Below are 14,510 nucleotides of genomic sequence, written 5' to 3'. Positions count from 1 at the left end.
AAGGTGGAGGAAAGGGCTCCTGGGGAGCCACAGGGCCATACACCCATACGGAAAATCATTTCCTTACATTCTGGAATGAATGAATGAGTGAGTGAATGACTGAGAGGGGTGTCCCCACTTCCTGCAGCAGACACCCTACTCTGTGCCCTCTGGGTCCCGGGAGGCCTCTGTTAGCAGCTTCCCCCACACACCCACCCCTGCCACGCACACGTGACGCTCTCCTCCATCACCGGCAGGCGGGGTTCGCATGCTCTGGTGCCCTGGTGCTCCCCGGCGGTCTCATGTCTGTTCCACCCTGCCGAGCTGTTCCCCACGATCAATTTCAATTTGGCCTGGTCTCTGCCTTGAAGCTGGACCCTTCCCTGGAGGGCAACAAGGGGGGAGGTGGGTTCACGCTTCTCCGCACAGTGGGGGGGGTGTCCTGCTGTTGCTGAGACACCTCGGGCCTCAGTTTCCCTGTGTGGGGAAGGAAGGAGGATGGACGGCCCCAAAGCCAGGCTTGCTGTTTCTTAGTCTCACAGCTTTAAATTTTTATTCATTTGTTTATTTCTGAGACAGGGTTTCTCTGTGTAGCCCAGGCTGCCCTGGATCTCACTCTGTAGACCAGGCTGGCCTCGAACTCACAGAGACCCTCCTGGCTCTGCCTCCCGAGCACTGGGATTAAAGGCGTGCGCCACCACCGTCCGGCATCCCCTGGAATTTGTTCTGTGCCTGTGGTATGCTTGATTTTGTGTAGGGGGACAGGTGGGGACCACTGTGAAAGCTAAAGTTCTTAAACTAAAAGAGTGAAGGAAGGTGGCCATGCAGAGACCCTGAGGCACCTGGCAGGCAGGGAGGAGGCCCCTGCTCTCAGAGGGAGGACGGGAGGGCAAGGAGGTGAGGACACGGCAGGAGAGCGTGGAGCGTGGTGAGCCTCGGTGGTGATGTTGCTGCTCAATATCAGTCAGTAGCCAACACTGGCCGAGTGCCGATTGTGCGTCAAAAGCCAACCTTCTTCACCTTGCCGGGCAAGCACAACCCTCTGCTTGTTTATACCCATTTCACAAAGGGGGAGAACTGAGGCCACAGAGGAAGCATGTCCCTGGAGAAGGTCACAGAGCCAGTGGGTCCGTGCCTCAGTTTCCCAGACAAGAGTTTGGAAGGAAAGTGGGACCGAGGAGGTGTCCCTCTCTCTCCTGGCTTTGTGTGGCCCGCAGCTCCAGCAGCCACTAGGTGGAGCGAAGAGGCCAATGGAGACCCGGCTGTGGCGGTGTGCTCTCCTCAAGGAGCCTCCAGAGCACCAGCCCTGCTCTCGGCCAGGCCGCTGGGCTCCCGGGACACCAAGGCCCCACCGTGACACCCACCTGACAGCCAGCCGCGCCCAGCCACTGCCGAGCCCAGCATGGCCAGCTTCCATGTGGCTGAGCAGGTCTGGATGGGGAAACTGAGGCTGAGCTGAGTGAGCACAGGAGAGCCCCGAGTGCTGGGCTCAGTGGACGGTGGAGTGGAGGGGCTGGTTCTGCACGGACAGCCTGAGGGGAGACCGAGGCCATGGGCACCCCCTCAGTTCACTCCTGCAACGTTGCTCCGGCACCATTGGGGGCCCTCTCAGACACCTGCCAATGGACGCGCGCTCTGGGGCCTCCTTCAGCCGCAGGAGCTGTGTGTTTCTCAGTGGATTTTGGGAAGAGAGAAAGGGGGGGACATCAGAAAGGAACTTCGGGGTCTCCTGTGCAATTGGCACCTCTGTGTCCCGTGTCCCTAACACACGGGGGATTCCTAGCAGTGCCATCACCTCTGGGACCCCCGAGTGTAATTAGCACGTGGGTTTCCCTTGAATGGACTAACACACCCCTGAGAGATGTCGCCACCCGGGACCCGTGCTTGCTGACCCCAGAACTCCACCGCATCACGGGATCAAACCCAAGTGCCCCCCCTTTGCACAGGTGCCCCCCCCTTTGCACAGGTGCCCCCCCTTTGCACAGGTGCCCCCCACCCCGCCTTTGCACAGATGCCCCCCCACCCCTGCCTTTGCACAGATGCCCCCCCACCCCCGCCTTTGCACAGGTGTCCCCCCCATCCCCCGCCCCCCGTGCGTCATCCTGTGAGCTCTGGGGCCAAGGGCTGCAATTCCATCCTGTTCGTCCCGAGTCATGTGCGGCTGGAGTACACGGCATGTGTGTTGGTTCTGCACGTGTGCCTGTGCACACTCGGGGGCCGGAAGACAGCCTTTCGGGTCACCAGGTGTCTCCAGCATTCCCCCCCCAGCCTGGGTCAGCGGAGAAACGGTGTAAATGGCGTCCTCTTCCAGTGGGCCGCTGTCCACCCCCCACCCCGCTGTAATAGGATTGTGACTTTTGAAGTTAATAGGAAACGAGAGAGGGGGCTCCCACTTGGAGAATATGGGGTGTAGGGACAGATACGGAGGGCTTAGGGGGCCTTTGTGAGCTGGGCTGGGCGCCTTGTAGCCACAGGCTGGCGTGATGAAAGGACCGTGAAATCTGTGGTGGCAGGACAGCCCCTGCTCGAGACAGGGTCTGACTTCGGGAAAAGAAAGGGGTAAACTGCGGACTGCTTACATGTGTGTGCATCTGCGTGTGACCCAGCAGGGGGTCTCCTCAGCCGGCCGCCCCTCAGGCCCCTCCAGGTTCCCAGATCCCCAGCCGAGCACAGCGAGGAGCTTGGGGATTGCTAAGAAGGATGCCTGGGGACCAGCGCTTGCTGCCCGGGCTTCCCTACCGCCCTCCAGGACCAGAACCTCTAAACAGGGCTCCTGTTGGCCAGGGACACAGAACACAGGACAGGAAGGAATATGTGTGTTTGTACAGTTTAGGGTCAAATGTCTCTTGCTTTCAAAGATTCATCTTGTTTTTATCTATTTTTAAACATTTATTATTGTATCAGCCGGGTAGTGGTGGCGCACGCCTTTAATCCCAGCACTCGGGAGGCAGAGGCAGGCGGATCTCTGTGAGTTCGAGGCCAACCTGGGCTACAGAGCGAGATCCAGGAAAGGCGCAAAGCTACACAGAAAAACCCTGTCTCGAAAAACCAAAAACAGAATTTATTATTATATCTACTTATTTATTTATCAGTGTATGTTTACATAGGGGGTGGGTCTGCTGGTCACATGACTCACCCATGGAGGTCAGAGGATAACTTGAGAAAGTCAGGGGTCAACTCAGGTCATCAGGCTTGGTGACAAGCCCCGTCACCCCTGGAGCATCTCACCAGTCCTTTCAAAAGGATTGCTTTCTGGGTGGGTGGGGGATTTCAAGACAGGGTCTCTCTGTGCAGCCCTGGCTGTCCTGGATCTCACTCTGTAGCCCAGGCTGGCCTCGAACTCACAGAGATCCACCTGCCTCTGCCTCCTGAGTGCTGGGATTAAAGGCGTGCGCCACCACTGCCCTGTTTAAAAAGATTTATTTTTGAATTATTTTCTAATTATGTCTAAATGTATGTGTCAGGATAGCCTAGAAGAGGTAACTGGATCCCCTGGAACTGGAGTTACGACTGCTGGAAGTGGGTGCTGAGAACCAAACCTGGATCCTCTGGAAGAGCAGCCAGTGCGCTAATCACTGAGCTGTTTCTCTACCTCTTGAACAGTGGTTTTAGTTTAAGACAGGGTCTCGGGGTTGGGGATTTAGCTCAGTGGTAGAGCACTTGCCTAGCAAGTGCAAGGCCCTGGGTTCAATCCTCAGCTCTGAAAAAAAAAAAAAAAAAAAGACAGGGTTTCTCTGTGTAGCCCTGGCTGTCCTGGAACTTGCTCTGTAGCCCAGGCTGGCCTCGAACTCACAGAGATTCACCTGCCTCTGCCTCCGGAGTGCTGGGATTAAAGGTGTGCGCCACTGCCGCCCGGCCACCCTCCACTTCATTACTTGTGACATGGTCTCTCCCACTGAACCCAGCACTCCCCAGCTCTCCTGGGCTGGGTCCACTCCCCAGGGCTGGGGTTACAGGCACATGTCACGGCTCCTGCTTCCCCTTGGGTGCTGCGGATTCAAACTCAGGCCCTCAGCCTTCATGGCAAGCACCACACACACCCAGCCGTCTCCCCAGCCTCCGAGCACGTGTTTTGCTAATGAACTTTAAATTTCTGAGTCTTGTTTCAGTCACCAGGGAAGTAGCCTGGACTCCAGAGTCCTAGTCACTGGCGCTGGTCCGGGTGCCAGTGTGGGCCGTTCCCACCCCGCAGTGGGACTGAGACCACTCACAGAGACGGCCTCCTGTTTCCGTGGCCTCACTCTGTTCCCGATGATGTCTTACTTGGGTCCCTGGATCCAGTCCAGGCCAACTGGCTGACACACGTCCCCACACTTTGGTCCCAGAATTCACTGTTTCTGTCCCCAGCAGCGACACACGCTCTGCCTCGTCTTTATTTTCCTTTGCCCGGAGCTCACAGCCAACCTCTGCCTCAGTCTCTGGAGTGCTGCGATTCCATGTGTGGGTCCCCACACCCACTTATTTATTGTCTCTCTTTTCTTCATTTAAAAATATATTTGCTTTATTTTCATGTGTGCCGGAATGTACATACATGAATCATGTGTGTGCAGGAGCCCGTGTGTGTCAGAAGAGGATGTGAGCTGTCTCTCCAGCTCCATTTCTTGTCTTAAGAGCATGGGTTCTCAGGGTCAGTGAAAGGGCTCAGTGGGGAAATGTGCTTGTAAGTCTGACGACACAAGCTTGATTCCTGCAACTCACACAGTTGAGGAAAAAAACCAAGTTCTGCACGTTTTCCCCTGACTACACTTTAATCCCAGCACTCGGGAGGCAGAGGCAGGCAGAGCTCTGTGAGTTCAAGGCCAGCCTGGTCTACGGAGTGAGTTCTTGGACAGCCAGGGCTGCACAGAGAAACCCTGTCTCAAAAAACAAAAAACAAAACAAAACAAAAACAGACAAAAGCCCTCTGTCCCTAGAGCTGAAGCCGGGTGTCCAGCCGGGCCTGCCGTCCGTCAGTCTCAGAGGCGGCCCACTACAGACCGCACCAGTGTTCCCTGTCTGTGCTGGGGTCGCTTTTCTATCTACCCCTCCTCTTCCAGGTGTCCGGCCTGAGGTGTACGCCTGGATAGGAGGTAGACAGGAGAAACCGAGTCTCTCTGAACCCGGGCTCATCCTCACAGGGCACCGGCCTGGTCCCCAAGCCCTCCATCCAGCCCCACTGCTCGCGTTTCACAGACTGACAAGCTGAGGCACAGAGTAATCTGGATGGGACGACAGACCCGGCCTAGATCTGTTCTCTGAACCCCACATTCCCTCCAGGATCCCCCACACAGTGATCAAAGGGCCCAAGGTCCCCATCCAGCCCACCCAGAGCATCTTCCGAAGGGGGTTGAGACCATCTCCCCTAAAACCCTCATGTTTAAGTCAGCTGTTGCCTTGGCAACAGTCTGAAGCTGACCTTTGTGCAGGGGAAAAAAGGTGACCTCCTCCCCCCGGCCCCGGCCCTTCCCACCCCCTCCTCCAGGGTTGAAAGCTGCTGTCTAAACAATGCATTAAGGATTTCGGGCCGCCCTGCACGGAGGGAGAATTTCAATCCAATCCCCCGGCATCCACTCCTGAACTTGAAACACCGAATGGTGGTGACAAAGTGCGTCATCAGTCAGACGCGCACACACCCTGGGCCTGGGAACCCACAGGCACTGGGATTCCCGCCCCAGCTTTGTGTCCATGGAGACCACAGCCCCAGCCTCAGTTTCTCTAATCTGCTAAGTGGGCCCAAAGGAAGAGCCCCTCACCACCAAGGGCACAGAGAGAGGAAGGTTCGGAGCGGGGGGAGGGGGGGGACACCTGCCTCACAGGTGAGGAAGGGACTCAGCCAGGTGGAAGGCAGCCAGTGTCACCTGCAGCTGTGTGGGAAGCGGGTGGGGGCACAACACACTCCTGTCCAGTCCTGCTAAGAGACAGAGACACGCAGAGAGGGGCAGGCAAGGCCTTGGTGGCTCAGGCCTGTCACCCCAGCACTTGGGAGGCTGAGGCAGGAGGATCAGAGTCAAGGCCGGTCTCTGCTAGAGAGCTAACTGGAGACCCTGGGGCAGCAGGGAAAGGAGGACCAAGAAAAACAGAAAACAGCGGGAGCCTGAGCTCAGGGGGTTGCAGAAGTGAGCTGTCTGTCCGTCTGTCCTCTGTCTTGGCTCTAAGGGTGCCCCCTCTGTCTCTGGCAGTCAGACAGTTCGTAGGAAAAGGAGCAGAGCCAGGCCTCTTGAAGGGGCAGCACCCAGCAGGAGGAACAGCCTGTGTCTGTCTGTCCCATATCTGTGTCTGTCTGTCCCCATCATCTCGGTGTCTGTCTGTCCCCATCATCTCTGTGTCTGTCTGTCCCCATCATCTCTGTGTCTGTCTGTCCCCATCATCTCTGTGTCTGTCTGTCCCCATCATCTCGGTGTCTGTCTGTCCCCATCATCTCTGTGTCTGTCGTCTGTCCCCATCATCTCTGTGTCTGTCTGTCCCCATCATCTCGGTGTCTGTCTGTCCCCATCTCTGTGTCTGTCTGTCTCCATCATCTCTGTGTCTGTCGTCTGTCCCCATCATCTCTGTGTCTGTCTGTCCCCATCATCTCTGTGTCTGTCTGTCCCCATCATCTCTGTGTCTGTCTGTCCCCATCATCTCTGTGTCTGTCTGTCCCCATCATCTCTGTGTCTGTCTGTCCCCATCATCTCTGTGTCTGTCTGTCCCCATCATCTCTGTGTCTGTCTGTCCCCATCATCTCGGTGTCTGTCTCTACACTTGCCATGAAACCAAAGTTCCCAGGTGCCCAGGTTTCTGCGCCCTCCCCTGGACGGCAGTCTCCCTGGGACGGGTATCTTGTCAGGGTTGAATGCACGGAGGACAACATAAAGATTTTTAAGAACAGCACCCCGGGCTGGGAGACACCGCACAGGACATGGAATCTTCCTGAGTCACAGTTGTGGCCTCCAGAAGTGGCCCCGTGAGGGTGCTGGGAACCAACCTCAATCCTCTGGGAGAGAAAAAAGTACTCTTGACTGCTGAGCCACCTCTCCAGCCCAAGACACACATAAAATAATAAAAATTGGGTGAAGCGGAGATGGCACATGTACATGCTAATCTCAAATCAGCTAACATTTCTTGGACATTATGCTTTTTTTCTTGAACATTTGTCCTTTAGTGTTCAATTTTAAAAAATAAAATAAGAGTGGCGCACGCCTTTAATCCCAGCACTTGGGAGGCAGGAGGATCTCTGTGAGTTTGGGGCCAGCCTGGTCTACAGAGTGAGTTCTAGAACAGGCTCCAAAGCTACACAGAGAAACCCTGTCTCAAAAAATCAAGAACGAAGCAACAATAACCAAACCGCCATGAAACCCCACAATGTCTCGTATAGTTCAGGTTGCTCTAGAACTCACGACTGGCCAAGGTGACCCTGATCTTTTTGTCTCCACCATCCCATGAAAGGTGTGCACCAGCGTGTCCAGTCCATGCTGTGCTGGAGATGGACCCTGGGCTTGGTGCGTGCTAGGCGACTGCTTCTCAGCTGTGGCTACAGAGGCCACCCTCATCCCCTTTCTGGCCTTACGGAACCTGTTGTGAAATGCTGCACAGACGTGTGCCCTGGATGCTCATGATGACCTCTCTGTTGGGGACAATCCCTATAATGGGTGTCTGAGACACGTGTGACTCTTTGGGACCTTCAGGACAGACCCTGGGACTCCGGAATGCCAACACTCACAGGGCTGTGCTGAGATAACTTGAATTCTCGTCTGATTTGATAGACCCAGAAGTCTGTTGGCATTTGAACTCAGGTATGAATATTGGTCAATCTGAAGGTTTTATTTTTCCAGGGAGTTGTAATTATGTGTGTTGGCTTGTTTTCTTTCTGTCCATCACCAGCTGCTCGGTGTGTGTTTTGTGGCTCTGTTTCCTACCTGGGACCTTGTGTCTCTTTTTGCTGACTTTTCTGGTTCAGTTTGAGGGTCAGAAACAAGGCAGTCTGGGAGTTTTTCTTCCAAGTGTGTTTTAGAGCTGGCAGAAACTTCCAGGTCCCAGACTGACCCTGTCCAGCTTTGGGAAACTCTCCCCCAAAGTCCCCATGTGGGTGACTGCTGGGGTGGAGTGGCCCCAGGAGCCCGGGAGGGCTGGAGTGGGCCAAGGGACATGGGGAAGGAGCTCACAAAAGACCCCTTGAGTTTGTCTACGGATCTGGATTCTCCCCAAATCAGACTGACAGGGCTGTAGACATCCTTGGACTCTCAGGAGGGGTGCACAATGTCGCCTGTCGACGCGCGTTTTCTGCGGTCCCCCTCTGTCGGCCTCCGTCTGCCCCTAGGCAGCCATGGAAACTCGAGCAGAGCCTCCTCCAGGCAGGTTGTCTTTGTTGGGGTTTTGTGTCCTAGCTGGGAGACGGTGGGGTCTGCTTTCTTTCTACCCCCCCGCCCTGGACAAGGCCGGGGTGACGGCTCTCAGCAGGCAATAGTCACGCTTGACCCTTGTGTGTCTGATGGCTGAGCCGGAGGAGGGTGTGGTGAGGTCCCGCTCCTGTGAGGCTCCCCGCCCTTCGCGTCCCCAAAAGAGGTGGGCCCAGGCCCCACAGCGTCCCGAGCTGTAGCCAGAAGTGGTGCTGTTGTCTGAGACGGTTTCACTATGTAGACCAGGCTAGCCTCAATTATCTCCTGTTTCTCCTGTGCTGGGATTAAGAGCATGTGCTACCACACCCGGCCAGTGTGGAGTTTATCACCACCAAATACATAAGGGGTCAACGCATGTGTCATAGACATATTTAATTAATTAATTTATTTATTTATTTGCTGTGTGTAAGTGAGTGTGCGTCCGTGCCCTTGGAGGAGATGACTTCAGACCCACTGGAGCTGGGGTTACAGGTGGTTGTGGGCCCGGAGTGCTGGGAACCGAATTCTGACCCTCTGAAATAACAGCCAGTGTTCTTAACCACTGAGTCATCCCTCATATTTTTTGAATATAAAATATATTAGCAGGGCAGTAGTGACACACACCTATAATCCCAGCCCTCGGGAGGCAGAGGCAGGTGGATCTTTGAGTTCGAGGCCAGCCTGGTCTACAGAGTGAGTTCCAGGACAGGCAGGGCGACATAGAGAGACCCTGTCTCAAAATAAATATGCATATCTATATTTAATAAAAGAAAAAGCTTACCGCTCACTTGGAGCCCTTTCTGGAAGTTTCCAGGGTTGTCGGAGCTGTGTGTGGCTCCCAGGCCTACACGGTCTTTACTTTCATTCCCACCCTCTGTGGTGTGGACGGCAGGGAACTGTCACTTTGTACCCTACACGTGTGGGTCTAGGCCTCCCTGCTAAAAAGCGGTAATGGTTCCGGGGAGCCGGGCTCCATGAATAAAACAAGAGGCCCGCAGCCGGCTGTCCGCTCCCACAGCGAATGCATAATCAGGCCGCAGGCCAGGAGATGGATGAGGCCGCTCAGAGGCGCCCCAGCAGCGATCAATGATCCATCGCTCATCAGCTAATTGCTGGGGTGTATCAGACTGGTCTGACCCGCTCGTGATGGGCATTACATACCTGTTGGCCCTGGGAGGGCTGTCGAGGCCCAGGCTGCTTCCCCTCGGGGGCCCATCTGTCACGTCACCCAGCAGAGGCCTGGGCCAAGCCAGGCTTGGGGCAGAGATCGGATGTCTGGGCTGTGAAGACAGTGGGGACAGCCATCCCATGATCACCCCCACTGCCTGGGTGGGAACCTGGGGGAATCCTGGGCACCTGTCTGGAGTTTCCCCTCCAGTCCCCAGATGTGTGTGCACCACTGTCATGGCGGGACCGGACTAGAGGTGGCAGGTGTCCCTGATGCTGTTCCAGCTCCGGGGGCGCTGCGGGCCCTGGTAGGGTCTGCTTTTTCTCTGCTATGTGTCCTCATAACAGACGTTGACAGATGTGTTGAGAAAGGTGTATGCTACCACGCACCTTACTTTTATTTAATTTAGTATATACGTGGAGGACAGCTTGTCGGAGTCACGTCTCTCCTACCATGTGGGCCTGGGACCGAACACAGGCTGCAAGGCCTGGGGCCAAGTGCTTCTTTGACCCACTGAGCATCTCGCCGTCAGCCTGCCTGCCTGCCCACCTGCCTCCTTCCTCCCTTCTTTCTTTCTTTCATTCTTCACATTTATCTTGTTATTCTTTTTGTTACTGGGTCCCCTACAACCCACATTGTCCTTAAATCCCCTTTGGGGACCAGGACAACCTTGGACCCAGGATCCTCGCTTCTCTGCCTCCAGAGCGCTGGGGGAGCTGCTCTGTCCTGCTCATGGGACGTATAACTCTGGGGTTCTAAGTCAGGTCAGGCCCCGCACAGGCCAGATGGGAAGGAAGGAGCTCTCACCTCCCCAGGAGTTCTGCCAGCTTTTCTCAAAACACCAGGGAACCTGTCCCCCCTGCATCCCCCCCCCACAAGGAGAGTCGGAGTCAGACTCAAACCTGTCATTTTTCTGGGAAGGAGGAATGGAAATGTTTTCCGAATGAAGTTGGGGTCAGCCCGGGGGACAGGCGTGTGCATGGACTGCCTGGACTGGGGTGTAATATAGTACCATGGCTGCAGAAGTGTGTGCGGCTCACCTCACAGGTCCAGGCCTGTTCACTGGCAGGGGCAAGAAGGATGGGGCTGGAGGGAGAGGGAAGGTTTAAGATGCCTTTGTTTTCTTAAATTTATGTATTTCTGGCCCTGGAGAGATGGCTCAGAGGTTAAGAGCACTGGCTACTCATCCAGAGGACCTGAGTTCAATTCCCAGCACCCACATGGTGGCTCACAACTGTCTGTAACTCCAATTCCAGGGATCTGTCACCTTCACACCAATGCACATAAGATAAATTTAAATAAATTATTTTTTAAAAAATTATGTATTTCTTAAATTTAGGCATGTCTGCCTGTCTGTGCATGCCTGGGGTCTTTTGAGACCAGAGAGGGTGTTGGATCCCCTGGAACTGGAGTTACAGACTGTTGTGAGCTGCCACGTGGGTGCTGGGAACTGAACACTGGTCTTCAGAAAAAACAACAAATGTTCTTTTTTTTGTTTTTCAAGACAGGCAAGACAAGGTTTCTCAGTGTAGCCCTGGCTGTCCTGGAACTTTCTTTGTAGACCAGGCTGACCACGAACTCAAAGAGATCCGCCTGCCTCTGCTTCCTGATTGATGGGATTAAAGGCGTGCGCCACCACCGCCCGGTTTTTAAACATTGAGCCAGCTCTCCAGTCCCTGTGGTGAAGTTTTTATAAGCTTAGCAACCAGAAATATCTAGGAGGTTCTTGCCTGGGACAGGAGGCCCTTCCTGCTCTCATCCCTCACTTTCCTCCAGCCTGTTCCAGAAAGGAAACTGGTCCCTGAAGCTCTGCCAGGGTTGGGCAGTGGCAGGAGAAGCCATCCACAGTTTGGGGCCTGCAGAAGTCACAGGTGCTAAGACCTATTTAGGAAGCTGGGTGTGGTGGTATGCACCTTTAATCCCAGCACTGGGGATGCAGACATGTGGATCTGGATCTCTGTGAGTTCGAGGCCAGCCTGGGCTATGGAGGGAGTTCCAGGACAGTAAGGGCTGCACAGAGAGACCCTGTTTAAAAAAAAAAAAAAAAAAGGTGTCTGACACTGCCAGACAGCAGAGAAAAAGAGAACGGGGCCGGAAAGCAAACACGGGGTGTTTACAAAACATTTACAGCTGTGTGTACTTAAAAAAGAGCGAGACCTGCCTGCCCAGGGTCTTTGATCTGGGGAGACAGCGTATGCAGAAAGGTGCGCCCGATGTGCTGAGCTCCGTAGGGGGAGGACCGCAAACCCCGTATGTTTGGGGGGTCACACACCAGGGGAGCAGAGGTGGGAGGGGCCGACCCAGTAGATGCCATCCTCGCTGGCACCACTTTGGGGAAACTCAGCTGCTTCTCTTCTCAACATAGAATCCTGCTGAGACCTTGGCTGCCTCTCCAGGCCAGCTGACTAGCTCAGGGAGTGGGCCCTCTGCCCCTGTCTGGGGGATTCTGGGCGGGGCTCCACCCCGACCACGCCCTCTGCCCCTGTCTGGGGGATTCTGGGCGGGGCTCCACCCTGACCACGCCCTCTGCCCCTGTCTGGGGGGATTCTGGGCGGGGCTCCACCCCGACCACGCCCTCTGCCCCTGTCTGGGGGATTCTGGGCGGGGCTCCACCCTGACCACGCCCTCTGCCCCTGTCTGGGGGATTCTGGGCGGGGCTCCACCCCGACCACGCCCTCTGCCCCTGTCTGGGGGATTCTAGGCGGGGCTCCACCCTGACCACGCCCTCTGCCCCTGTCTGGGGGATTCTGGGCGGGGCTCCACCCTGACCACGCCCTCTGCCCCTGTCTGGGGGGATTCTGGGCGGGGCTCCATCCTGACCACGCCCTCTGCCACTGTCTGGGGGGGTTCTAGGCGGGGCTCCACCCTGACCACGCCCTCTGCCCCTGTCAGGGGGATTCTGGGCGGGGCTCCACCCTGACCACTCCCTCTGCCCCTGTCTGGGGGATTCTAGGCGGGGCTCCACCCTGACCACGCCCCCAACCCCCTCACTGGGGATTCTAGGCAGGGCTCCACCCTGACCACGCCCCCAGCCCCTCACTGGAGGATTCTGGGTGTGGCTCCATCCCGACCACGCCCCAGCCCCTTCCTGGGGATTCTGGGCGGGGCTCCACCCTGACCACGCCCCTAGCCCCTCACTGGGGGATTCTAGGCGGGGCTCCACCCTGACCACGCCCCCAGCCCCTCACTGGGGGAGTCTAGGCGGGGCTCCACCTGACCACGTCCCCAGCCCCTCACTGGGGGATTCCAGGCGGGGCTCCACCTGACCACGCCCCCAGCCCCTCACTGGGGGAGTCTAGGCGGGGCTCCACCTGACCACGCCCCCAGCCCCTCACTGGGGGAGTCTAGGCGGGGCTCCACCCTGACCACGCCCCCAGCCCCTCACTGGGGGATTCCAGGCGGGGCTCCACAGATAGTTTAAGACTGCCCTCGGCAACTTAGTGAAAGATTACCGGAATCAAGAGCAAGGAAGGCAGCCAGGGAGTGGTGGCGCACACCTTTTTTTTGTTTCTTTGTTTTTGTTTTGTTTTTCGAGACAGGGTTTTTCTGTGTAGCTTTGCGCCTTTCCTGGATCTCACTCTGTAGATCAGGCTGGCCTCGAACTCACAAAGATCCGCCTGCCTCTGCCTCCCGAGTGCTGGGATTAAAGGTGTGCACCACCACCACCCGGCGGCGCACACCTTTAATCCCAGCGCTTGGGAGGCAACGCCAGCCTGGTCTGCAAAGTGAGTTCCAGGACAACCAGGACGGTTACACAGAGAAACCCTGTCTCGAAAGACCAAAAAAAGAAAAAAAAAAAGAGTAAGAGAAGCTTGGTGTGGTGAGCCCTTTCCAAACTCTGAACAAGGTCTTCACTTACCAAAAAAGAAAAAAGAAAGAAAATATTCTCCTATGTCTAATGTATTTTCTTATAGAATTCAAGCGGGATTTGGGGCGACTGAGAATTTTGGGTCCTCCAAGCTGATGCTGTCATGGAAAGGTCGCTTGGAGCTTCTGGGGAAGACAGAAGAGGCCTGGCTGGAGGTGGAGGATGCCTGGAGGGAGCTTCCAACAAATAAGGAGCTGTGTGTGCTGGTGTGGTGGGGACCTTGAAGGAAACAAGTCTCGGGGAAGAACAAGGCGGCAGGAAAAAAAAATGAAAAACAAATCCTAGCCGGAGAGGGTTTTTGTGTTTTTTTGAAATGTAAATGACACTCCCAGAATTGCCTAATAGTTAAAATGAAAGACTTAGAAAAAAATAAATCAAAGGCAAAAGGGATGGAAACTGGATGGGGCCTAATCCTTGACTGTGCTGGGGCGGCTGGGAGGTGCCGCTGGGCTGGGGACCGGGTCGGGTTCTTCTCTGTGAGAGGACGCTTCCAGAATCACAGAGTCACCGCTGCCTTCAAAGGGAGCCTTGGTGGCCAGGGTCACTTTCTGAGCGCCCATCTCATCCTCAACCCTCAGTCCCGCTCTGATCCTTCTGGTGCTCAGCTGCAGTGCGGAGGCATTCCATGCTGTGGGAGGATGCGGGGTTTGTGGCGGGGTGCTCTTCACGGGCCTTTGTTAGAAACACCGCCAAGCTGGGACACAGGTGCATTGCAAACACACAGTAGGACTGGAGAAAACGAGGTATCTGTCTGCCTTTTCTGTGCCCACGTGTATGGTTTGTTTTCTTTTCTTTTCTTTTTTTATTATTTCGAGTCAGGGTCCCTCTGTGCAGCCCTGGCTGTCCTGGAACTCGCTCTGTAGACCAGGCTGACCTTGAACTCACAGAGATTCTCCTGCCTCTGCCTCCCAAGTGCTGGGATTAAAGGCATGTGCCTCCACCACCTAGCTAACTTGTTTTGAGACAGGGTAGTGTAGCCCAGGCTGGCCTAGAAGTAGCTATTGCCAAGGCTGACCTTAAACCTCCCGATCCTCCTGCCTCCACCTCCTGAGTGCTGAGTTGACAGCCGACACTCTACCCATCTGTCCATGGCCCCCGTTACCACAGCCGGAACCCAAAAGTCCCTCGTCCATAGGCTGTTGACGGAAAGCCTACCCTCCTC

The 14,510-nt window shown here is 55.7% G+C and overlaps 1 long non-coding RNA gene across 1 annotated transcript; it reads left to right on the top strand.

The window, feature by feature from the left end:
- Positions 1-1,273: 1,273 nt before the first annotated feature.
- On the top strand, positions 1,274-13,738 carry LOC128115989 (uncharacterized). The gene is made up of 2 exons (XR_008220337.1): positions 1,274-1,408; positions 13,395-13,738. It is a non-coding gene; the product is annotated as an uncharacterized LOC128115989 (long non-coding RNA).
- Positions 13,739-14,510: the final 772 nt, after the last annotated feature.

Source organism: Peromyscus californicus, unplaced genomic scaffold (genome assembly GCF_007827085.1).
Source record: "Peromyscus californicus insignis strain IS unplaced genomic scaffold, ASM782708v3 Scaffold_1__1_contigs__length_55948999, whole genome shotgun sequence".
In the NCBI taxonomy this organism is placed as follows: domain Eukaryota; kingdom Metazoa; phylum Chordata; class Mammalia; order Rodentia; family Cricetidae; genus Peromyscus; species Peromyscus californicus.
The sequence above is the reverse complement of the archived record's forward strand: the minus strand, read 5'-3'. Positions and strand labels throughout refer to the sequence as shown.